Below are 26,192 nucleotides of genomic sequence, written 5' to 3' on the forward strand. Positions count from 1 at the left end.
AATGCATGCTGCTTACCTAAAAGTCATGAACTCACCTAACACAAAGATGTCACCTCCTGGCATTTTCATTATTACATATTTCACTTACACAAAAAGAATTTTGGCTTTTGAAACACAATTATTTTTGTTGCCATGAATTTGTTTTGGTTTTTCTGACAGTTTCAAGTTATATGCAAAGACAGTGTATAATCTTTAAAACCTAAAACAAATGCAGAAGTGCATTTCTCAGGAAGTAAACCTTTTGTACTACCATCAGCCTCTTCATAAATGACTGTCTGGTTGCTCTTAGCTGAAAAAAAGATCACAGCTATTTTTTTTTTTTTTTTTTACTCTTTTACCTCAATTTTGAGGACTTGTGGGGATTTCACTAAATGGCATTGTAATACACTGATCCTGTTTTTGAATTTATAAATAAAATTCATGAAATTGCTTTTCTCTTACTACATATCAGCCCGACCTCACAGATTTTTTTTCCCTTGTAGGTAATAGACAAGAGGAAACCTAACCAATGACTGTGGAGTAATATGGAAGAAGATGGAAAAAACTTGTTTAATGAGTAAGAAATAAAACTATAATAAAAAGTTATTCATGAAAACTATTCACAATCATATTATGTATGACCAATCTGTAATAGGTGGCCAAGGTTCGTATACTATTAGAGTGAGTGATCAGTGATCAGTCACTATCTTTGTTTTATTGCCATTCTGAGCTTTCACCACCTTTCTTACCCTTGTGAATTTCTGAGTGCTATGAATTACTTAAGAGGGGACACAGCTATCTTTGAAGAAAAAGATGGGACCTGGAGACCAGCACCTATACTGAAACAAGTCTAGGGTAGGTCTTGAAGCTTACTGGTGGTTGGATAGAGACTTTGTCTGTCATGACCTCTCAAGAGTGTTAGCAACCCCTTCTAGCTCTCCAGATATTGCCAGCTGCTGTGATGTTAGGCTCACCCTGGGGATCCTGTTCATTTAGCCAAGTGCAGATTGTCTGTCAGGTGATAATCAAATAGAATTCCACAGAAAATCCAATAAAAGGTGTAACTAAATTTATGAGATATAAAAATTTTAAATTACATAAGTCCATACATGCTTACTGTCAGTAATTCAAACATCATAGATAACCAAAACCTACCCGAAACTTAGCCCCCACTCCCAGATAATATAAGTGTATGATATGTCTTCTTCTTTGCCTACTGGTTAAAAACTTGGGCTTAGGAGCTAGACTGTTTTTGACTAGGCATTATTTTTTCTTTTTTTAATATATTTATTTATTTATTTATTTATTTTTGGCTGCGTTGGGTCTTCATTGCTGCGCGCGTGGGCTTTCCCTAGTTGCAGCGAGTGGGGGCTACTCTTTGTTGCAGTGCACGGGCTTCTCATTGTGGTGGCTTCTCTTGTTGCAGAGCACAGGCTCTAGGCAAGCAGGCTTCAGTAATTGTGGCACGTGGGCTCAGTAGTTGTGGCTCGTGGGCTCTAGAGCGCAGGCTCAGTAGTTGTGGTGCAAGGGTTTAGTTGCTCCGCGGCATGTGGAATCTTCCCGGACCAGGGATCGAACCTGTGTCCCCTGCATTGGCAGGCGGATTCTTAACCACTGTGCCACCAGGGAAGTCCCTGACTAGCCATTATTAACTTGACGTTTGGGCAGGTTAATTTCTCTGTGCCTCAATTCCTTGGGTATAAATGGGGACAATAAAATGCCTATGTCATAGTGATGTTGAAGATTAATTAGTTAATCTATATAAAAAACTTGGAATAATGCCTGGAACATAGTGAGTGTTGAGTAAATGTTAGCTATAATTTTCTTATGTATCCCAGTTAGCATTTTTATGTACCAACCTTCCACAGATGAATCTTTTTCTGATACACCGCAAGAGTTAAACCATTTTGAATAAGGTCAACCCTGATGGCAAGGATTTTTAAATTTTTTCATGAATGTTTTCTTTTTGGCTTTGAGCTTCATTTCTCTCAGAGTATGCTGCTAGACTATGTGTGACAATAGTGTTATACACCTTCAACTCTTACTACATATCTTACGGTGTAAATGATGCTTACAGGTGTGTATGAATAAACAGCTGTCTTCGGGCTATGATAGTTTCATCTTACCCATAAAAGTATATCTATGTCAAAAGGATGCACAATTCTCTTGTTTCTAGATAGTGATATCACATTTTCTGTAAAGATTCCTTTAATCTGTTTTGAAGGACAAGTCTTCTTGAGTTTCTTTTTTTCTTCTTTCATAGAATCATAATAGTTTTGAAAATGTCTTTGCTATCTTTTCCATGACTTGTCAGCACTTTCTTAGGTAATACAGACAACTACGTATTTTAAGAAGGAAGGGGACTTCCCTGGTGGCTCAGTGATTAAGAATCCACCTGCCAATGCAGGGGACGTGGTTTTGAGCCCTGGTCCAGGAAGATCCCACATGCCGTGGAACAACTAAGCCTGAGAGCCACAACTACTGGGCCTGCGTGCCACAACTACTGAAGCCTGTGCACCTAGAGCCCATACTCCACAACAAGAGAAGCCACTGCAATGAGAAGCCCACGCACCGCAACGAAGAGTAGCCCCTGCTCACCGCAACTAGAGAAAGCCCATGCACAGTAACGACCCCACACAGACATAAATAAATAAATAAATAAATAAATAAATTTATTTATTTATTTTTTAAAAAAGGAAGGACACTAAAACAGCCATCTCTTTTGAATATTTTCCTCCTGTATTGTTCTGGGGCTCTAGATTATTATGGACTATTCTGTCTGCTATGACTTTTTTTCTTTCTTTTTTTAAAAAAATATTCATTTGGGCTTCCCTGGTGGCGCAGTGGTTGAGAATCTGCCTGCCAATGCAGGGGACATGGGTTCGAGCCCTGGTCTGGGAAGATCCCACATGCCACGGAGCATCTAGCCCCGTGAGCCACAATTACTGAGCCTGCGCGTCTGGAGCCTGTTCTCCGCAACAAGGGAGGCCACGATAGTGAGAGGCCCGTGCACCGCGATGAGGAGTGGCCCCCACTTGCCGCAACTAGAGAAAGCCCTCGCACAGAAACAAAGAGCCAACACAGCCAAAAATAAATAAATAAATAAATTTAAAAAAATATTCATTTATTCATTTTTGGTTGCGTCAGGTCTTAGTTGCAACACACGGGCTCTTTCGTTGTGGCATACGGGCTCTTTGTTGCAGTGCACAGGCTTCTCTCTAGTTGTGGTGCGCCGGCTCCAGAGCGCGTGGGCTCTGTAGTTGCAGCACGCGGGCTTAGTTCCCCCGCGGCATGTGGGATCTTAGTACTCCGACCAGGGATCAAACCCGCGTCCCCTGCATTGGAAGGTGGGTTCATAACCACTGGACCACCAGGGAAGTCCCTGCTGTGACTATTTTAGAAGACAAATATATAAAAACAGAAGTTAACATTGACTATTTATTATGTGTCAGGCAGAGCTTTAAGTGCTTTACTCATTTATTCATTATCTCATTTAATCCTGTCATCCACTTATGAGGCAGATGCTATTATTATCTTCATTTTAAAAGCTGAGAAAAGTGAGGCACAGATTAAGTAACTTGCTCAGTCACGTCGCAAGTGCAGCTTCAGGATTCAAACCTAGGTCCTCTGCTGCAGAGCATGTGCTGTTGATCAGTGGGGTGCTGGCCTAGTAATAAACTTAGAAGGTTTGCTAAGGTGGGTGTGGATTTAAATAATAAGATAATAAAGGCAAATATTGCCTGAAAAAGTCACCATAATTAATCTGTTTCTGCTTGCTTGTGGAAAGGAAAATTTGAAATCGTGTATCTTCTTAAATTTGGGAAAAATAATGATATGAGATGATGTGAGATTCATAAGTAATTATTTTTTTCTTGACCATACTTAAATAAATACAACTGTTTTACATCTTTATGAATTATTAATAGTATATAGAAATCACCTGAATCTAGCTAAGGAACAGTACATCTTTAGAACTGAGTTGATTTGTAGATTACCATTTAATTGCTATTGGTATAAACATGCAGACAGAAGACTGAACTGTGCAGCAGGTTGGAACTGATTGGTAATTGGAAATTGTTCTTTTGTCCTGTTAAATAATATTTGAATGACAGTCAGCAGGAAGTTGTTGAAGAGAAGAAAAGGCAGGAGAAAGGTGACTTATGGGTCTTACAATTAGAATGTCACAAGTGATGGTCTAAAAAGTAAATGTAAATTAACAATCAACATTTATATAGCAACTGGAAGGAGTTATACTGCGTGGTTTTTGTTCTGGGGTGTGTCTTGTCAGAGAGAAATACTGGCTTTTCTTTTCTTCAAATAACAGTTCATTTCCTGTTGAAATATGGTAAAGTACAAAGAGTAAGCATCATTTAAAGTAACAGCGAGTATGCTGATAAAATGTTTTGGCTTTACTGTAAGGTGTGGCTACAGGTAGTTATGCTTTCCTCTCTCCATCTTCTTGAACTCTCTTTCCTTGTTTGAGGATCCCTTCTGAATGTTCATCAAAGTTATGGCTCTTAGTGTACGTATCTTTTTTTTTTTATGTGAAACATTTTTAAAGTCTTTTTTGAATTTATTACAGTACTGCTTCTGTTTTATGTTTTGGTTTTTTGACCATGAGTTGGCCGCGAGGCATGTGGGATCTTAGCTCCCCGACCCGGGATGGAACCCGCATTGGAAGGCAAAGTCTTTTACAGCAATGTCTTAAATTCTGGCCCAGAAGCTCCCCCAGGAGCCCCTGAGATCCTTTTGGGAGTCAAAACTATTTTCATAACGATATTAAAACATACTTGTGTATGAGTATGCAGTGGAGTTTTCCAAAGACTTCATGATGTACAATCAACTGAATTCAGACTCTCGTCCTTATTCCAGACACTAAAAAGATTTGTAAAAATGTAGAATAAGGCCACTCTTCTCATTAGATTTACAATGAGAATTCCTGAGGTTTATCCTACATTAGAACGTTACAATGACCCCATCGTGGGCCAGAACGTCACGGTGCTCTCTCTAGTGACTGGGCGGACTGTGCCTGCCACACAGCACCTCCATGTAGGTTCTAGTGACATCCTGATTAGTTGCGGCTGTGTCTCCCAGTCTAGAAAAGTGAATATTCTGTTCCTTTTTCATAACTGTGCTAGAGGGTATGTTCCAGATTATAAGGAGCTGTGGAAATATGCATTTAAAGGTGAAAGGAGGGTTTGATTTTAAGGAGGAAGACTGTCCAACCTTGCCAATCAGTGACCCCACTGATATATACCAAATTCAGAATGTTCTTTGTATCGGTTGCTCCCAACTTTGGGAGGACCAAAAGGACCTTTCAGGACAGCCTTTTATTTTTCAGTATTAATTGAGCATCTATGATGTTCCAATACTGTTCTAGGGGCTAGGGCTGGAAATAAGTCAGTGAACAAAATGAACGCAAAAAAACCTCTACCCTCACAGAGCTTCCATCCCAGCCTTCGAGTCTTTTGCCATAGTCACAGCTCCCTCTTCAGGGGAGTCTGAGTTCATGGTAGCGTAGCTGCTGTGGAGCTTGAACACTGACTGCTGTCCCTCAACGGCTAAGTGCTGAGGATAGAGTGGGAACTGCTTGACATTCTGTGATTTTTTTTTTTAAGGGCACCAAATTGGGATTTTTCAAATCTTACCTGGAACCCCAATATAGCAATAAAGGTGGGCCTATCCAGTTACCCTTGTTGTGGTTGTTTTAATCTTATTTTGTTTTCAAAGTTAGCGCCACTTTTGTTAAAAAGTTTAACTTTTAAAACAATTCAATACCAACTTATGTTAAATTTATTCTAATTGTTTTTTATTATTTGAAGGAAAATGTTCATATATGCGTGAGATTTTCATTGGCTGGTGAGTTGCTCCCAAGACCCTATAATTTGTTTAATAGACTTTTATACAGAAAGAGATTACTTGGCTCATTAGATTGAGTCATTTAATAATGGCTGGAAGGTTAACAAATGTGGCCATCAGACTCCTGCTCAGCGGCTGGGTGTCTCTTGTATCACTCACAACTTCAGCCATTTCCAAACGCAGACGATTGGGAATACCATTAGAATATTAATGGAAAAAGAAACTGACATGCAAAATGTGAATGGCCAAAAATTGTCCCTAAAGATTATTTTAACATTTTTAATTTCCAAGAGTTCTACATCAAACTTGGCCTTCCAGCTTAAGGAATTCTCAGTTGTAACAGGAGTGCCATGAAATAATTGCTTTTCAGCTGCTTCTGCTTCTTTTTCTTTTTGTTTTTTTTCTTCTTTTATAGTTTTTATTTGATCTGCCATTTCACTTAATTTTTCTTGCACAGCTGTCACTAAAGTAGAGATCATCACCATACCAAGGTTTTCTTCTGCCTGTAATGCTAATAATTCTTTTTAATGTCTGAAACATCATTATCTTCTAGATTTTTCTGGGAGAATATTTCCTAGAGGGGTGCCTCATCTGGGTACTTTTCACTGTATGTAAACTTGAGGATAGTCTAGACAGTTTCATCACTTTCTTCAGCCTCAGATGTCACAGTAATAGTGAAACTGGGTAGATTTTCTGATAACACTTAGCAGGAACTTGTCAAGTGAAACATTACTGAAGGAGAATGTGGTCTCAGGAGAGTCCATTCATATTTTGGAAGACTTTGTTAGGGAGGTTGAATTATGTACAGTCAAGTTGTGAAAGAGTTGGGGTAGATTGCATGGCTCCTTGCCATCATCTGTCACCATGGCCCTCCCTGATGCCCATGAATTGCCCAGACATCCTGGTGGCCACAGCATTGGCCAGGTGGGCTCAGGTACAAAGTTCCAGGCTATGGCCTGGGGCCCAAACCCAGGCCAGGAGCAACGCCTGCTCCCTTGGCAAACTTCTAAAAGAAGAAGGTAACTTCTGAATCCATGCCTTCTTCATTTACTGCCTAATCTGTGTGTAACACTCCCTTCTACCTTCTGTCCTTTGGGAATCCCTCAGACCCATCTTCCCTAGGAAGACTTTGTTTACAGGTCCCTGAACGACCTTCCTTGTTCTTTCCCAGGATTCTGTAGACTATAATAGCCAGAAGGACAACACTATAAGGTCAGTTAATAAAACAAATAATATAAGCAGGTTCATATGTAGTTTATATTTATTTATAATTAAAAATAATAATGCTATTATAAAAATAAAACTATATAGAAGTAGCTCTAAAAATAAAGTGGCTTCTATCCTGTAGATAAGTATTTCTCAAACTTCTGACATTTGATACCACTGCATGATTTTTACCACATTCCAATAACATCTGTAGAGTTACTTAATATTTTTCTGTGAACCAGATTACTTTTTTTTAACCTAAAAGCCTACTTGAGTCTCACCCTAAAAAATATCTATGGAGTTATGGATTTTCTATTCTTTGATAAAACACATTATAATCATATATGACTACTACGTTTAAAAATATTTACCTCTGGAGAGTTCCATTTCTGGATAAGACAGAGTAAGCACACTTGGCCCAGTGTCTCCCACTGAATGCAGCTAAAAACCTGGTTAGAACTCATGGAACAGCAGTTTGAGGACTCTGAAAAGTCAATAGTAGCAGGTGGATTAGAGAAGACCAGGATTTGAAGTACCGCCATTAGTGTCCCCTGGCCTGGACGGAGTGCAGCCCACACCTGGAAGTGGGCACCAGTCATGGACAGAGAGAGCTCCAGGAGAAACCCTCCAGTTTTGACTTGAGTGGGAGAGGAGAACACTCTTCTAACACTCAGAGAAAGAGGGGTAGAAACTTCCTCCTTGAAAAAATTTCCCTCCTTCTCTCAGGCCCCAGCCGCCAGGAAATCTTGTGATGTTGGTGCTGGCCGGGACAACAGCAGGGAGCCACAGATGCCTAAAACTCTTACGGGAGAGGAACATTCCTCTCCAGCTGGAGAAGCTATAGTCCTAAAAAGGATCCCTCAGTTTTTTTCTTTCTCTTTGTCTTCCTGTTGCCTAGCCCTCAAAATATGTGATAGAATGGGATAACAAAAGCCTCAGCTTTCTGGCTAGAAGACAAAAAGGGAAGCTCCAAGGAACTGAAAAGTACCTGGGAGACAGTGGAGAAGGAGGAGCTCAGGAAAGCAACCCCGTAGAATTATTTGTGAACTCCTGGGTCCACCCCCTCAACAGCACATGCATGGATCTGATCCTGAACAGCATACCAAAAACTATTAGAATCGACTATGAGATAAATCTCTGTCCAGGGCCTAGACTGGCCACTGGGTAGCGCTCATGCCAGACAGATCCTAATACCTCTACAAAGGCTAGACTGTGGAACTGATACTTCAACCGTACCTCACAGAAGGGTTGGTTGGGACTTGTGATTTGAAGCCAACCAGGTTGATTCCTTGCCAAAACAAATATTAACATTTTCCTTAGGATTTAAGCAAGACTCAGAATCTCGTAATATTAAAAATGTGCAGGATACGGTAAAAAATTATTCAACCTACAAGAAACCAGGAAAACTCAACTAATGGGAAAAAGACAACCAATAGATGCCAACACTAAGATAATACCTCTCCCCTACACATGGATTATCCCTTCCCTTCGATTTGATTGGCAAGCCTAGGCCACATGCCCACTGCTGGACTTGTGACCATTGCCAGGGGGTGCCATGCACAAACTGGCTGAGACCTCACAGGACCCACCCCTGGAGCTAGTGCTTCTCCTGAAGCACATGGCCCTATCGAGGAAGAGTGGCTGCTCAGGGTAAAAGCAAACAAGCAAAAAGACCAACCCCTACTTTCAGACTTCATAAAAACTTATCTAACTTTGCTCTCAGATTTTAAGGGACTTTTCTATGGTAAGGTACAAAGATGATTGAGAAGAGATAATCTATCATAGGACTCAATACAAATTTTATTAAGCCCTTTGTGTGTTTTCCCTTTGTGTATGATTCTTTCTATTTTTATTTTTTAGGCAGATGGGTAAACTGCCTCTAGGCTAACTGTCACTTTAGCACTGAGATAAATACCGGTTGAAGAATACAGATGTAATGAGCTACACCTTAGCCTTTGTAGCTGAAGATGACTGACCAATAATTACCATCTAGCCAGCGGGTCCCCACCAGCTGTCCACACTGGCCTGTGATTTGCAGCTGCAGCCTCCATGTGCTGAGTTTGGCACTGTGTGCACCTGCCATCCTCTCTTCAGAAAGAAATACTCCAGGTGCTCATCAATGCTCCCTAGGTTTATCTGCCGCTGTGATTTCTCTGAGTCCCCAGTGGTGCTGTATCATTTTAAGTCTTGCTTTAGTGTGTCTTCAAAGTGTTTCTTTTTCCTATTCTGCTTGAGTTATCTCTGTTTAGCTCATCACACAGCAGCTACTTGGGAATGCAAAGCTGAGCATTTCAGAAAGCATGCTTGAGAGAGAGGCTACTGAAAGTGGTAGAGCTTATTAATATTACAGGTTCTTAAAGCGTTAAGTGCGTCAAGTTTCGAGTTGTGCAAACGTTTTCCATCTGAAAAATGTCTGAAAGAAGGCAGTTTTAAATTGTAAACAAACCTGCAGCATTAAAATGGCAGGATCCGATTGTGAGGGACTAAACAGTTGGATTCTGCTTGAAGAGGTGTGCCATATTGTGTTTATAAGAAATATATATTTGATCATTCAGATGACCAAAATATATTTCTCATATATATTTGGTCTTTGTCCACAGTTCCTGGCTCACAGCCTCCAAAATCCATGGACTTTCCTAAGTACTGAATGATAAAGGTGTCTTTGGTTATGTTAATGAGGTGACTTTTGGAAAGCATCTAAGGATGGGAGCTGGTTGGCAATGAAGCCAACCATGTGATTAGAGGGTTAGAACTTTTAGTTTTGCCCCCTGACCTCTGGGGTTGGGAGTAGGGCTGGAGGTTGAATCAACCCCCAGTAGTCAATGATTTAATCAACTGTGCCTATGTAATGAAGCCTCCATAAAAACCCAAAAGGATGGGGTTCAGAGAGCTTCCACGTTGGGGAACCAGAATGCTTCCATGTGCCACTGTGCTGGGCCCCCAGCTCCATGGGAACAGAGGTCCCTTTGTTCAGGACCTCACCCTATGTATCTCTTTGTCTGGTTGTTGATTCATATTCTTTGTGATAAATTGGTAATCTAGTTAGTAAACAGGTTTTCCTAAGTTCTGTGAGTCATTCTAGCAAATTAATTGAACCCAAAGGGGGGAGTCATGGGAACCTCTAATTTATAGCCAGTTGGTCAGAAGCACAGGTAACAAACTGGGCTTGCAACTGATGTCTGAAGCGGAGGTGGTTTTGTAGGACTGAGCCTGTGGAATCTGATTCTATCTCTGGGTAGTGTCAGAATTGAGTTGAATTCTGAGGCACCCTGATGGCGTCCAGGAATTGTCTGTTGGTGTGGGGAAGCCTCCATACGCACACATGTTGAATTGGGCCCAGGAACCTAATGTAAGGTGACTGAGAAGAGCCCAGAGTAATAATTTGCCCCAAAATACCTGTACATTACCTTTATAATATTGGACCAATGGGAAGAAGAGTTTGTGTGGGTCAGGTTGAAGGATCTCAGCAGAGAGCATAATCCTTGTCATAGTCCTAACTTTGTTGGCAGTGTCAGTGTGTGATGTGGAGCAAGTCACAGGATCACTTTACATAATGACTATCATTTCTTGAGCTCTGACTTGTGCCAGGCATTGCTCTAAGCATTTTACATATGTTAATTCATTTAATTTTCACAACAACCCTATGAGGTAAAAACCATTATTGTCCCCATATTACAGATAAGGAAACTGAGGCCCAGAGAGATTGTTTTCCCAAGACCATATCTAACTAATAAGGACAGAGCTAGAAGTCCAAACCCAGCAGCTTGGCTTGACCTTGTAATCACACTATGCTATCCTGCCTCTCAGTTTATTTGTAAATGACACATTAAAAATATGTACCCTAACTATTTTACAGAGTTACAGGAAGCAGAAAATAAAATAATAAAAGTACTTTTAATAAGGAAATAATGCTATGCAAAAGAAAACTATAGCCAAGAGCCAACACCAGTGTTGGCAATTACCATGAGAAACCCTTCTCTAGAGGACTGTGACATTTATTTTTATTTTTAAAAAATATTTATCGGGCCTCCCTGGTGGCACAGTGGTTAAGAGTCCGCCTGCCGATGCAGGGCATACGGGTTCGTGCCCCAGTCTGGGAGGATCCCATATGCCGCGGAGCGGCTGGGCCCGTGAGCCATGGCCGCTGGGCCTGCGCATCCGGAGCCTGTGCTCCGCAACGGGAGAGGCCACAACAGTGAGAGACCCACATACCGCAAAAAGAAAAAAAAAAAAAAAAAAAAAATTTATCAATTTATTTGGTTGAGCCAGGTCTTAGTTGCAGCAGGCAGGCTCCTTATTTGTGGCTCGTGGGCTCCTTAGTTGCGGCACATGGGCTCCTTAGTTGCGGCATGCGAACTCTTAGTTGCAGCATGCATGTGGGATCTGGTTCCCTGATGAGGGATCAAACCCGGGTACCCTGCATTGGGAGTGCGGAGTCTTATCCACTGTGCCACCAGGGAAGTCCTGAGGACTGTGACCTTTAGAATCATAGATTCATAAGGTTAAAAGACTCTCCAAAGCTTTGGTCCAAGAGGACTTTATCTAAAACATTGGTTCCCAGATTTTTTTTTTTAATTTCATGGATCTATAAAATACACACTTGCATGCACACATGTATGCCAACCCAAACTACCATTTGTTATCACTGCCGTAAGAGAAAGGGCACTTAACACCAAGAACATGGAGACATACAATATCTTAACAAAGAACATTATTTCCCAAGAACAAAACAGATAGGAATCTTACCCTGGCCAGTGGAATTATGGGTCTGAAGAGTAGTTGGGGAATGCCTTCATCTGGACTGGTGGATTTAGATCCTGTTTGGGTTAGGAGGAATTACCTTGGGATAGAATGAACTCCCAAGTGATTGCATCAGTCATATCAGTTGGAAGCACATTCAGGAAAATACTAGTTGAACTGTAGTTTACCTTGCTTCTTAGTAAAGCTTTTAGTGTGTTTGCTTTGGCAGCCTAATAAGAGGCCATTACCTACTCAGGTTCTCTGTGTTTATTTCTCATCTTCCATGTGAGGTTGAAAATGCTGAGATAACAGGTCTCATTTGTGCTGAACAAATGTTTTAATGCTTTTTCTTTAAAAAAAAGGAAAAACATATAAAATTAACATCTTAACCAGTTTTGGTTAAAATGTGGTAAAAAAAAATACCATTTTAACCATTTTTAAGTGTACAATTCAGTAGTGTTGAGTATATTGACATTGTTGTGAAACAGATCTCCAGATCTCTTTTTCATCTTGTAAATCTAAAACTCTATACCCTTTTTCTCCTCTCCCCAGTTCCTGGTAACCACCATTATACTTTCTGTTCCTAGGAATTTGACTATTTTAGATACCTCATGTAAATGGAATCATACAAGTGTTTGTCTTTTTTTGTGACTGGCATATTTCATTTAGCATAATGTCCTTAAGGTCCATCCATGTTATAGCATGCGTCAGAATTCCTTCCTTTTTAAGGCTGAATAATATTCCTGTGTGTGTGTGTGTGTGTGTGTGTGTGTGTGTGTGTGTGTACCAGTTTGTTTATTCATCCATTGATGGGCATTTCTCTGATGATTAGTGATGTTGAGCATCTTTTCAATGCATGTTGGCCATTTTATATATCATCTTTGGAGAAATGTCTGTTCAGGTCCTTTGCCCATTTTTTAATTGGGTTATTTGATTTTTTTGTTGTTGAGTTGTAGAAGTTCTTTATATATTCTGGATATTAACCCCTTATGAGATACATTTGAAAATATTTTTTCCCACTCTGTAGGTTGCCTTTCACTCTGTTGATTGTGTCCTTTGATGCACAAAAGTTTTTAAGTTTGATGTAGTCTACCTCTCTATTCTTGCTTTTGTTGCCTGTGTTTTTGGTATAATATCCAAGAAATCATTGCAAAGTCCAATGTCATGAAGATTTTCCCCTATGTTTTCTTCTAGGAATTATATAGTTTTAGGTCTTATGGTCAGGTCTTTAATCCATTTTGGGTTAATTTTTGTATATGGTGTAAGTTAAGAGTCCAGCTTCATTCCTTTACATGTGGATATCAGTTTTCCCAACACCATTTGTTGAAGAGACAGTTCTTTCTTCACTGAGTGGTCTTGGCACCCTTGCTAAAGTTCATTTGACCATATACATAAGAGTTTGTTTCAGGACTGTCTGTTCTATTCCATTTGTCTATTTGTCTTTATGCCAGTACCATACTGTTTTGTACTATAGCTTTGTGGTAGGTTTTGAAATCAGAAAGTATGAATGTGTTCTTCCAACTGTGTTTTTTTTCAAAATTGTTTTGGCTCTTTGGAGTCCCTTGAGATTCCATATGAATTTTAGGATGTATTTTCCTATTTCTGCAAAAAATGCCATTGGAATTTTGATAGGGATTTCACTGAACCTGTAGATTATTTGGGGTAGTATGGACATCTTAACAATGTTAAGTTTTCCAATCCATGAACATGAGATGTCTTTTCATGTATTTGTGTTTTCTGTAATTTCTTTCAGCAATGTTTTGTAGTTTTCAGTATACAAGTCTTTTACCTCCTTGGTAAGGTTTATTCCCAAGTACTTATTCTTTCTTATTCCATTGTAAATGGAATTGTTTTCTTAATTTCCTTTTCAGATTTAATTGTTAGTGTATAGGAACACACTGACTTTTGTATGTTGCTTTTGTGTACTACAACTTTGCTGAATTTATTAGTTCTAACTGTGTGTGTGTGTATGTGTGTGTGTGTGTGTGTTTGTAACCTTTAGAGTTTTCTACATATAAGATCATGTCATCTATGAACAGAGATCATTTTACTTCTTCTTTTCTGGTTTAGATGCCTTTTGATTTTTTTCTTGCCTACTTGCTCTGGCTAGGACTTTTAATACTATGTTAAACGGAAGTGGTGAGAGCAGGCATCCTTGCCTTGTTCCTGATCTTAGAAGAAAAGCTTTCAGTTTTCATCACTGAGTATCATGTTAGCCATGTGCTTTTCATAAATGGGTTTGGGGGTCCCCAGAACTCTGCAGTCACTCAGACCTCAGGATTTTGGTGTTTTTAACAGATGGATTATTGCGTCCACTACATTTTCCTTCCTTTGAACTTCAGTCTCAGAAGATAAAGCCTTATCTGCAGTTTTAGAGACATTCTATGTCATTGACATGTACGAACACAAAGTGAGGATTCCTTATTTCTTAAACCTGTTGAATGACATCAGCACCTTAATGGGTCCTGCCCCACTTTCCACTAAAGTCTAGGTCATATCTGGAACAATTCTATGAGATATTTTCTTTACTGGCAGACTCATAAGCTGGCCTCTTAGAATAAGTAGTGCATTAAGTGGTCCCTTAGAAGTCTGTTGATTGGTCTCTTGGAATATGTAATGTTTATTATTTTGCTTCTGCCAATATTAGGTATGATTTTTTTTACTGATAGTTCCTTCAAAGCAGTTTAGTTCTTATTAATTCTGGTAAGTTCTTGTGTGAGTGATAGGTATAGTGATAATGTATATGTTTTGATAAATTGGCTGTAGTGGAGTTGGGTGATTTGATGGGGACTTTACCGTTGGCTATAGGCTGTTAGTGACCAGTAACTTAAAAATAACAAACTGAAATTTACTAAGATGTCCGACTCAGAAGCGCATGTTCAGAAACAAAAGGTTTAACTTTAGAATAATTACTTTTCTAGTTATTCATATGTATTTAAAGCTACACGTAGTGAATCACGTATTTACCTTGTTTCATTATACCTCACTGATATTATAACTAGATAGGTATGGACAACCTTCAGCACAGTTACCACAGGCAACGTGGGAAGGATGCAGGAAAAAAAATGATGAAGTCAGTGAGGCTTATTTTTTTGTTCTCATACCGTTTTTTAGGGACCTCCCTCCTTGCTGTCCAATACTCCTTAAGGCTCCAGTCTCCCCTCTACAGGGTCTCAGTCAGTGATTCTTACTTTCCTTTCCCTCTTTAGTTTCTTCCTCACTGCATTTAGCTCTGCAGTATCCTGCCCCTTAGCACCCAGCTTTCTGCTTCCTGCTGTGGTAAATTAATCTACGCTTAATTATTAGCAGTTGATTGGCCTTATGTGTTTCCCTTATAAGATTCTCTGTTTGCCTTTAATGAGAGTGTCAGTGCCTTAATCCAAGTGGTGGGACTCACTGGCAGGCCAGGAGGCTGATATCTTTAAAATAGGAGAAGTGGCTAGGACTTGTGGGATTTAAACTACATGAAGTTCGCTGCCTGGGTGTGCACTGGCCCTCTATTCTCTTGTGCCAGCTCACTATAGTTGAGTTCCCAGAAGTACTTCTGCTTTATTCTTAAGGAGAGATGAGGGTTCATGCACAGTTCACGTCTTTGTAATGCCTTCTATGCCTTATTTGAAAGAAGGCCCCTTTTATATTTTTGCCACGCAGCACATTCTGTTGGACCTGTAAGTATTCAATGGGCATACCCCTGTTGGAGAGTGTGAGCTGAGCCTGATTCTGCTTCTTTAATTCAACAGCATTTTATGGTGCTCTGGGTTTGTTTTTAACATCTTAATTGGACTTTTACTAGCCTTGCTCTGTGTTGCTATTAAACACAATTTTTAAAGACCTAAGAAAAATAGATAATAAATAATAAAACCTTTAAATTTGTTTTGGAAAGATAGTGATTTTTCTCATTTTTAATATAAAAGTATCCTCTAATTTCTCATTTAAAAATATTTTAGTATGAAGACCTTATTAGATGAAACTATCTGGGTAAAGTCAAGACCAGATAGTCAGTTACTGTAAGCTGCTCAATTAGCCAGCCTGACTCTAAGCCCTGTGGAAGCAAAAATAACTTTTTGGGAACGAGTGACAAGGTGGCCAAGTCAGCCAGTACTTTGTTTAGAGTCAGTCACTTTCAGAACACAGTTATGTGGCCATCTCATTTGAGTCTCCCTCAGAACAATTCTTTGAAGTAGGTATTATTGCTCCTCGGTTTTATAGACTTGAGAAACTGAGGCTTATAGTATACTTTTATACTTGGAATGGTATGTGTGTGTGTGGCGGGTCCTCCATCATTCAGCTGATTGCCTTCACCATCCCAAAACACACCCACACTCTCACACCCACGCTCCTTCAGAGAGGTTGGTTGGGTGTTGAGAGAGAGATTTTGCTGCCCGGTACACTGGAATAATGTTAGGAGCTGTCCACGAAGGAAATGAAGATCTCTTGAGGGTTGGAAGGGTCTGCTTACAGGATTCCCTTCTACTGACATTTTCGGTAGTGGCCTCTGGGGAAGCAGAGTAGAAATTACCTTGGTACCTTGGCTGATATGAAATTTCAAATGATTGACACCACCGACTGAGGCTGTGCTATATAAGCCCCTCTGCAATAAGCCGAAGAGGTCTGCACTTTGCTGGTCATAAGCTTGTGGAAAAAGAAGTGGGGGGTTCTTTTTGCAGTGATCAGTGCTACTAGAATATAATTCCTTGGGTTCTCCATATGCCATAAATATCATCAGACTACCTGTCCCTAAATCCTATTTTCTAATAAAAGCATAGTAAATCATATATGCCCTGCACTTATCTTCAGCCATCTTGCTGATGCCTGAATTTTTAAGATTATTGAAACAGTTTCCTCAGTGCTGTATCCTTTTTGAAAATAGATAATACATGATTTTTTTTCCCCAAAAGGTACAAATGTTGATGACTCTCTTTTCCATCTCCACCCCCCGTTTGCCACTACAGCGCATGTGGTGTTACCAGTTTCTTGTTTATCTTCTTAATTGCATATGAGAGAGAGATTCTGCATGTGTAGTTTTTTTAGTCTTGATGCATATTATATACACTATTCTACCCCTTTTCTTTTTCACATACTGCATTTTGAATTGTTGTACACATAGGCCTGCCTCTTTAGAAAACAAAACAAAAAACTACAGGTGGTTTCAGTTATATGGCCAATTTATAATTTATTTAAACTGTTCTCAACTAAAGTGCCTGAGTGTTTTCTTTGTAGCTTCAGGTTTTCTCCTTTTGTATGTATGTAACAAATACCGCTTTGTATTTGGCCCCTTCTCTTTGGACATCTGTCTTCTTTGCTCTTGAAATAAAGTGCTGAAAAGCTGTGTCTCGGGACTTCCCTGGTGGCGCAGTGGTTAAGGATCCACCTGCCAATGCAGGGGACATGGGTTCAAGCCCTGGTCCGGGAAGATCCCACATACCGCAGAGCAACTAAGCCTGTGCTGAACCTGTGCTCTAGAGCCTGCGAGCCACAACTACTGAGCCCACGTGCCACAACTACTGAAGCCTGCGCGTCTAGAGCCCAAGCTCCACAACAAGAGAAACCACTGCAATGGGAAGCCCGCGCTCTGCGATGAAGAGTAGCCCCCACTCGCCACAACTAGAGAAAGCCCAGGCGCAGCATCAAAGACCCAACACAGCCAAAAATAAATAAATACATACATACATTTTTTAAAAAGTTGTGTCTCCGTTTATGCAAAATATGATGGACCTCCGTCCTGACAGATGTGCTTTGGTATATTATTGGGGAAGGCACAGGGTTAAATATACTACTATCCTTTTAAGAAACAGGACATCAGGAAGATGGGGTTTCCTTTCCTTAGAGCAGCCACTGAAATCACCAACTAATCCTGATGATCCATTTGTAAATTCTAGTCAGATTTATTTTCTACCCACAGAAATTGTTCCTTCTTTTCCTCTGCAGGCCGTTCCTAACATATATATGTGTCTTCCATACAAATGGCCATGTGTGGAAAGCCCTCTTTAGCCATGTGGGGAAAGTGGGAGGAGGGAGATTCCCAATTTCACTGCCTGGGCTGCAGCTGGGAAAGCAGTTCTTGGCATTTTAAGTTGAAACTTTGCATTAATTTTCTCAGAATAATGCATTTGATAGTTAGCTTCCGTAGTGGTAGCACCAGTATTCTGGTACGACACCAAGGATACATGATGGGCTCCATAAGCTTTTTAACTGGACCAAGTGCTATTTGTAGCATTGCTTCTATGAGAAAATATATTCCAAAGTCTCAGCTGAAAACAACCTGTTGGTTGATGTTTGTGAATATTGTATTGGATCTTTGTGGCCAAAGTTCGCTTCCCCAGACATCACATGGACTGGGAGTAACCTTTATCTGACTGGAGTCAGAGAAACAGAACTTTTTTTTTTTTTTTTTTTTTTTTGCGGTACACGGGCCTCTCACTGTTGTGACCTCTCCCGTTGCAGAGCACAGGCTCGGGACGTGCAGGCTCAGCGGCCACGGCTCACGGGCCTAGCCGCTCCAAGGCATGTGAGATCTTCCCAGACCAGGGCACGAACCCGTGTTCCCTGCATCGGCAGGCGGACTCTCAACCACTGTGCCACCAGGGAAGCCCCAGAAATTTTTTTTAATATAATTTTTGTGCTACTGTTTTTTGCTGTGACTACAGTGAAATTCAGAAAGGCATAGGATGAGCTCCTTGCCACCTGGATAATCAGAGTTAGTGAGGAAGAAGCAGAATTGAAAAAAAAAAAAAAGATTTATCTTCTCAATAAAGGAGGAAGTTTCAGAAAGAGAGAAAACATTACACTAAGCAAGGACGTTTCAACAGATCAACTAAAGTGGCTTTGTGCCCCCAAAAAAGAAACATGCTCAGGAAATTTTTGTGGGCAAAATTCTGGTGAAGTTTCTGAAAGAAAGTTTGGGGGGCTGCAAAGAAGTTGCTACCTGAGTCTAAAGGATATACTTGAGGCCCAGACCAAAGGACTATGCAAGCAATCTCTGTGACTAACACTGCCAAGAAAAACTGCACTGCTTTTGTTGGGTGTGTCTTGAGGGGTGGGGAGGGTGCATCTCAAGGTAAGACTAGATATGATGGTAAAATGACAGAGATGCAAGGTGTCTCATAATTTGTCTAATTTGTGAATGGTTCATATCTCAAGGTTTTCTTTTGCTATCAGAGAGTATATTGTTTGCTTTTTGTCTTTAAAAAAATTTTTTGGAACTTTTCAAGCATACACAAAAATAAAGGGAATAGTATAATGAACTCCATGTGCCCATCAATCAGCTTCAACAATTATGAGCGTTTTGACAATCTTGTTTCATCTATCTTTCTGCCACTAGAGTATTTTAAAGCAAATTCCATGCATCATATTATTTCACCTATAAATACTTCAGAGGTGTCTCTAACATATGAAGACTGAAAAAATACAGCCACAGTACTATTGTCACATCAAACTAATAATTATTAATATTAGCTAATACTTAGTCTGTGTTTATTTTTATTTTTTTGGCTGCATTGGGTCTTTGTTGCTGTGTGTGGACTTTCTCTAGTTGCAGCGCGCGGGCTTCTCATTGCAGTGGCTTCTCTTGTTGCGGAGCACGGGCTCTAGGCGTGCGGGCTTCAGTAGTTGCAGCACGTGGGCTCAGTAGTTGTGGCACACGGGCTTAGTTGCTCCATGGCATGTGGGATCTTCCCGGATCAGGGATCGAACCCGTGTCCCCTGCATTGGCAGGCAGATTCTTAACCGCTGTGCCACCAGGGAAGTCCTAGTCCGTGTTTAAATTTCTCCAGTTTTGGACTGGGGGTTTAAGGGAGGGAGGCTGGGGGAAAGGATTACAAAGGGGCATGAAACTTTTGGGGGTGATTGATGTGTTCATTATTTTGGTTGTGGTGATTTCACAAGTATATGCAAAATGTATCAAGTTGTACACTTTAAATATGTGCAGTTCACTGTATGTCAATTCTACCTCAACGAAACTGTTAAAAAATATAGTGGTATAGCTAGAGGCAAGCAGTATTTTAAAACATTTCTCCCAGTTTTCTCAAAAATATATTTTTATATTTGGTTTGTTCAAATCAGGATCTAAATAAGAACCACACATTACATTTGGTTGATATGTTTTTAGGTTTCTTATAATCTGTAGCAAATCTATCCCCCCCTTTTTTCTTCATGTCATTTATTTCTTAAAGACTCCAGATCACTGATCCTGTAGCATTTGCCACACTCTGATTTGGTCCGTTGGCTAATTGCAGCCTTGTGGTAGCACATTCCTGTCTCCCACATTTCTTATAACTTGGTTAGATCCAAAGGCTTCATTGGACTCAGGTTCAGTTTTGTTTTGTTTTTTTAATTCACTTATTATTTATTTTTGGCTGCTTTGGGTCTTTGCTGCTGCAGGCGGGCTTTCTCTAGTTGTGGTGAGCAGGGGCTACTCTTTGTTGCGGTGCACGGGCTTCTCATTGCTGTGGCTTTTCTTGTTGCATAGCACAGGCCCTAGGTGCGCAGGCTTCAGTAGTTGTGGCATGTGGGCTCTAGAGCGCAGGCTCAGTAGTTGTGGTGCACGGGCTTAGTTGCTCTGCGGCATGTGGGATTTTCCTGGACCAGGGCTTGAACCCGTGTCCCCTGGATTGGCAGGCGGATTCTTAACCACTGCGCCACCAGGGAAGCCCAGGTTCAGTTCTTTTAGCAAGAGTACTTTATAGGTGATGCTGCTGTGAACCTCTTATTGCATCATAGCAGGGAAGCATATAATGTCTGCTTGTCCTATTTTCAATGTGAAATTGATCACTGGAGTCAGGTGCTGTCAGCCTTATCCATCCATTGTAAAGTTTCCTGTCAGCTTTCACCTAGTGGTTGAAGGAGCTACTGACTAGATCCATTATTTCATTAGGGGTATATTATTCACTTGTGTGTGTATATGTGTCTGTGCGTGTGTGTCTATGCAATTTTAAACAAATGTATTGAGATGTAATTTACATACAATAAACTGCATGTATTTAAAGGGCACAATTCTAGAAGTTTGACATATATGTACAGTTTGACATATGTATACACATATGTACACACTTATGATGACTGCCCAGCTGCTGTAGAGAACAGTGTTTTGGAGGCATACTGCAGGGACAAACCATAATTCCTGCGGTGAGATATTTAAAGGGTAAACCCTGATTCTCTCAGCGGTAGCGATAGAATTTTTCCATGTGGCAGTGGGGTAGAAGAGGGAGCCTTTAGTTTGGACCTTGCCTTAACACTAGCTTGTCAGGGAGATCATACTAAAAGCATCAGCAGGTTTGATCTGGAAGTGCCACAAATTACTAAGCTCTGAAGCAGACCTGTTTAATCCTTACACAGCCAAGCTAGTTATCTCCACTCTCGGCTGCCACTTCTCCACACAGAGTCACAGGTAACATTTCTGTGTGTGTGTATGTGTGCGCGCGTGTGTGCACACGCACACGCGCGTGCACAGGCTCCCAGTGTATTCAGAATTTCTCCGAATTTTATATGAGCAGTCTTCCTTGGCCCCCTTGCGCCTAGTCTACTATCCTCCTGGAAAAGGGGTTAAGTTTTAGGCACAGACCTCTTTGGCAAGAGTAGGTTAATGAATCAAAAAGTCTGATCCTTTGAAGGCCAACTAGCTTAGCTTTGTTCCACAGATGGCATTTCCTTAACCCCCTGTCTGTCATCTTACATGTCTTGATCATCAGGAGACTTGGATGAAACAGTGTGTATAACTCAGGACATGATCTCAGTGTGGGTAGCTCAGTACATCACTGCTACCAAACAAACAACTGCAAAACATATTCAGAAGCTTCATCCCGCAAATAGCATTAACAGCAGTATACCATAATGCGGGTATCAGAATGGGAAGATCCAACCTGAGACCAAGCCTCTGTAAGGAAATGGACAGATTTTATATGCAAAAGTATTTATGGGACTCTGTGAGTGTACTAAAAATTATTGAGTTGGTTTAAATGAGTGAATTTTATGGTGTGTCAACTATATCTCAATAAAGTGGTTTTTAAAAAGTGTTTGTGAGAATTAAAATACATTAATCAATAGAAATGATACTTAATGTTCTAGGAAGAGACGAAATCATCAAGAAGAGAGTTGAGGACAGAATCTTAAGGAGAGTGTATATTTCAAGGAAGAGAGACACACATGAAAACAGAGAAGGTGTATTTACAGACGTAGGAAGAGAACAGTAGCCTAAAATGCAGGCGTGAGTGTGTTCAGTGTCAGGGGCAGAATAGATGTGGATGGGCACTGAGAAAGGGCTGATGAACTCAGCTCTGAGGAAATTGCAGAGACCTTTGAGAAAACAGTTGCTATGAAATGAAGGTGCGAAGGAGTGAGTTGTGAGAAAGATGAAGCTGCACATCATTCTCGCCAGAAATAAAGTAGGCAGAAGGAGAAAGAGCCTAAAAACAGTGTCAAGGATAGTCTAGAGGCAGGGCAAAGTTGGGTCTGTGTGTTTTTTAGACAGGAGAGACTTGGGCATGTTGCAGCTGGAGAGGAAGGAGGCAAACAAAGGAGAGCAGAGACTGGAGGTACAGAGGGCTTCCACCCAATTCTGGCTCTTAATACAGTTCGATCCGTTGGTACTTGGCACAGAGCAAAGCATCTGTACTGTGCTGGTCGTTCAGTCTTTGTCATCTCCCTGCGCCGTGGCAATCGGTTGTGTGCTGGCTGGCTCTCTAGATGAACTCTACTGCTTTCTCACTGAGGAAAGCAGATCCTAATGCCAGAGAGAGAGACATTATCGTGCAGACATAACCTTAAATCTGTAACTCGTGATTAAACAGGCACATTCTCGAACATCAGCGCTTGATGACTGACGAGTGATGGCCCACCTCGCAAGGCCCCGGCGCACCCAGCGCATCAGCGTACCATCGCCTGTGGCCAGGAGCCGCTCGCTGCTCAAGTGGCCGTTCCGCTCTCGGGTTTAAGAGCTCAAGAACACATTTGGTTAGAGCTTCCAACCTCGTCCCAGAGAATTCAGCCTCTGCAGGAGTCTCTGAGGGACGGACGCTCTGACCTACAGGTTATCCGTCCCCCATCCACCCACCCACCCCCACATTCAGGGAGAATGGAAACGAAGGGGAACAAGGGAAAGTGCAGCAGCTGTGAGGACCCTCCACCCCTTCAGCCATCTTCCCCCGCCCCCCGCCCCCCCCCCCCCCGCTGCATGCTCCCCCCCTACACACTGCCCTTAGCCGAGGGCTAGCCTCACCCTTCTCAGTCTCTGCCCCTAGTTTTTGTTTTTGTTATTTTATATCTATTTCTTTGTTTTGTTTTTATTTTAGCCATAATGCAAAAATTCAAAAGGCTAGTTTCATTGTACTTAAAATACAGCCTTTTAAAGCCCTATATAATACTCTAAAATGTAGCATTCTTCCCTTTTGGGTTATTAACTGTATGTTAATGTGATTTCTACCTTGTTTTAAAAAATCTTTTTCTTAATTGGATATTGATACTAAATTATATTTTCCCATATCTCTTAGAAATAAACTGTTAGCTGAAAATAAAATTCATTTTCAACACTTGTTATTTGTAAAAATGTGTTCATTGTGTCTTTAAACACCCTTTGCAGGTTTTGTGGGACATGTAATGTAGGGTATGTGTAGCAGGTTGAAGGGTTAAAATACCCTGCTCTGTCGCATATGGCGGTGAGCAGAATCGCAGATGTTGATGATACCACGTAATTAGTATTCTTTTATGTAAATGAAGGCTGTCAGCATGTTACCATAGTGTCTACTCTCTCTGAAGCTGGAATTTATGCCGCTTGGTCTCACCAAGATCAGGCAGGATTTTTCCACTATCCTTAGTCAAGAACTGAGAAGAAATCAATAAGATGAGAGAGAAGAAATGGAAATCTCCCTAAAGTAGATTCTCTTAAATTTTTCCTATTTTGTTTTTGTTGAATTTCTCCCCAGAAATTTTATTTCGGGTGATGCTGTTATCCATTTCGGATCGGCTAAGAAATCTGCTATTTGAGAATAATTGGAATAGTCCAACTAAAAGATGAATCATGTTTTCAAGCTATAGGTTTTTGAAAGATTTTGTAATGCTCAGTCATCTCTCTCATACAGAGACCTTTAAAAAATAATGTGATAAATCTAGAAGTTTCTCATCAGAGCAAAAGGCAAACATTGAACAGATTCCATTACCACCTTTTACTATTTGGTGATATTAACTATAGTAGAATCCTTTTAAATATTAATTATGGTTTTTAGCTCAAGTTGATTCAGATTTTTAAATTAAAACTACATTACTTAAAGAAGCAAACGCTAATATTTTGTCAGGTTTGCTTTCCCTGTATGCAGATTGATCCTGGGTGAGCAGGACATTTATTTACAGTTACTGATCTCCTTAACGATGGAGAACTATTAAGGCACATCATGTTCATTCCCAGTTACACCGCAAGTTTCTCTCTTTTGGATACTGGGTGCCTGTCACACTGGATGATACATGTTTTAAGTGGAAGTGTTAGGACTTTTATGACCTTTAGCAATTATGAAGGAAAAGGGGTCCATGTCAGAAAAATGTAAAATAGATTTCCTCTTTGTGCCTGTGAGTGTTAGGCCTTGTTCTTAAAATAAAATGGTCAGAGGATGTGTGAGGGGTGAGTGAAATACATGGTCTTTCTTGAACTGAGTATACTCAAGATTGTATTCTCTTTATTCTCTATTGTGTGCGTTGACTTTTGTGTCACTTTTGAGTGATTTCCATTTCATGATCAGCTATGTTGTTCCTCTAGAGAAGCTAGTCTGCCTAGGTTAAATCAGTGTAGTGAGGTGCAGAGTAGCCCTGTGTTTTCCTGAATGGATTTACTCTGCCATATGGCAGGTTAGTGAGTTGCCGCGACAGATCTGTAATGGGAAAAAGGCTGTGCAGGAAAGGATGTGCGTGATCAGCAGATTTATATAGATCAGAAAATGAAATTGGAAGAAAGAATTTCCAGAGTGCCCTTTCCATGTGACAGCATTCCATGAAGAGGGTGTGGAATGGTTTTTTAGTGTTTTTCTATTTTGGCTTTTGGTTGTTCCAGCATGTTTTTTCTAGCACAGAAGTTGATTTCATAAGGTATCGATGTCCTGGGTGTTGTGTTGCTGTATTCCTGTTCATAGAAATATTCTCTCTTTGTAGGATTTGAAGCTGTGCTATGTTTCATGTGATAAGATCTCAGTAGCAATTAAATTTCTGAAGACACATCAAGGTTCCTTCTGGCTAAAATGGGGATTTGTCAGGTTTTGAGTTAGAAGAGGCTATTCAGACATGATTCAGTGAGTAGTGAATCTTCCAAAGGGAAGAAAACAAAAAGAAAACCCAAGTGAGCTAAAGATAGTATGTCCTGGAGTATTTAAATCTGTGCTATCTAATACTGCAGCCACCAGTCACATGTGGCTATTTAAATTAATTAAAATTAAATAAAATTAAAAGTCAGTCCCTCAGTTTCACTAGCCACATTTCAAGTTCTCAGGAGGCACATGTGGCTAGTTAGTACAGTATTGGACAACGCAGATAAAGAATATTTCATTGCTATCGTTGCAGAAAGTTCTGTTGAACAATGTCTAAGTGAAAGATCTTGAGAAATAAAACTTTTGATTCTTTGATTTCTTTGATTTCTATGAGGAGTTCTTCATCCTATATAATTTACTGGATTAGTACAGTGGTTCTAAGGCTTTAATGTACAAATGAATCATCTGTAGAGCTTGTTTAAAATGGAGATTTTAGACCCCTCTCCCAAAATCTGATTCATCACATTTGGAGTCATGACCAGAAATCTGTACATATGACAAGTATCCTAAGGAATTCTGATGCTGGTAGGTGGTTCAGAGACTACATTTTGAAAAATATGAAGTTAGTGACAAACTTGGGAATTGCCAATCTTTTGATTTTCCCCCCCTTTTCATTCTTTTATTACTGACTTTCTTTTGTGTCCCCAGTAATTGGTTGCAAGCATCATGTGTATCCAACTTAAATTCTTGATTGGTAATAGGTAGCAAAAAGACAATTCATTTGTTTACCATTTTATCTTTTAAATGTATGTCTGTTTTAATTTGGCTATGCCCTACAAAAAGTAAACAGAAATGGTTATTTCAATACTGTTCTGGTCTGTGTGGAGAGGTAATTCTGACAGAACTCCTTTGACCACTCAAGAATTGAGCACCCACAAGTCTTGAAATTATAAAGAATTATAAAGAAAATTTTCTTTTTTAGAAGAAAAATAGGGAATTCCCTGGCGGTCCAGCGGTTAGGACACAGTGGTTTCACTGCTGTGGGCCCAGGGTTCGATCCCTGGTCAGGGAACTAAGATCCCGCAAACCGCACAGAGCGGCAAAAAAAAAAAAGGAAAGAAAGAAATATAACACATGATCTCCTCTCTGAAGGAGATTATAGCTAGTTAGGAAATGGAGAAATACATC

General features: G+C 40.3%; 1 protein-coding gene across 1 annotated transcript in view; it reads left to right on the forward strand.

Annotated features, from left to right (window-relative positions):
* The first annotated feature begins 480 nt into the window (after nucleotides 1-480).
* USP49 (ubiquitin specific peptidase 49) overlaps nucleotides 481-26,192 on the forward strand; it is a 38,926-nt gene continuing 13,214 nt past the window's right edge. The window contains exon 1 of the mRNA XM_060109715.1: nucleotides 481-556. The gene's annotated coding sequence lies outside the window, so the exon portion shown is untranslated. The remainder of the gene's footprint in view (nucleotides 557-26,192) is intronic.

This window comes from Mesoplodon densirostris, chromosome 10 (genome assembly GCF_025265405.1).
Source record: "Mesoplodon densirostris isolate mMesDen1 chromosome 10, mMesDen1 primary haplotype, whole genome shotgun sequence".
In the NCBI taxonomy this organism is placed as follows: Eukaryota; Metazoa; Chordata; class Mammalia; order Artiodactyla; family Ziphiidae; genus Mesoplodon; species Mesoplodon densirostris.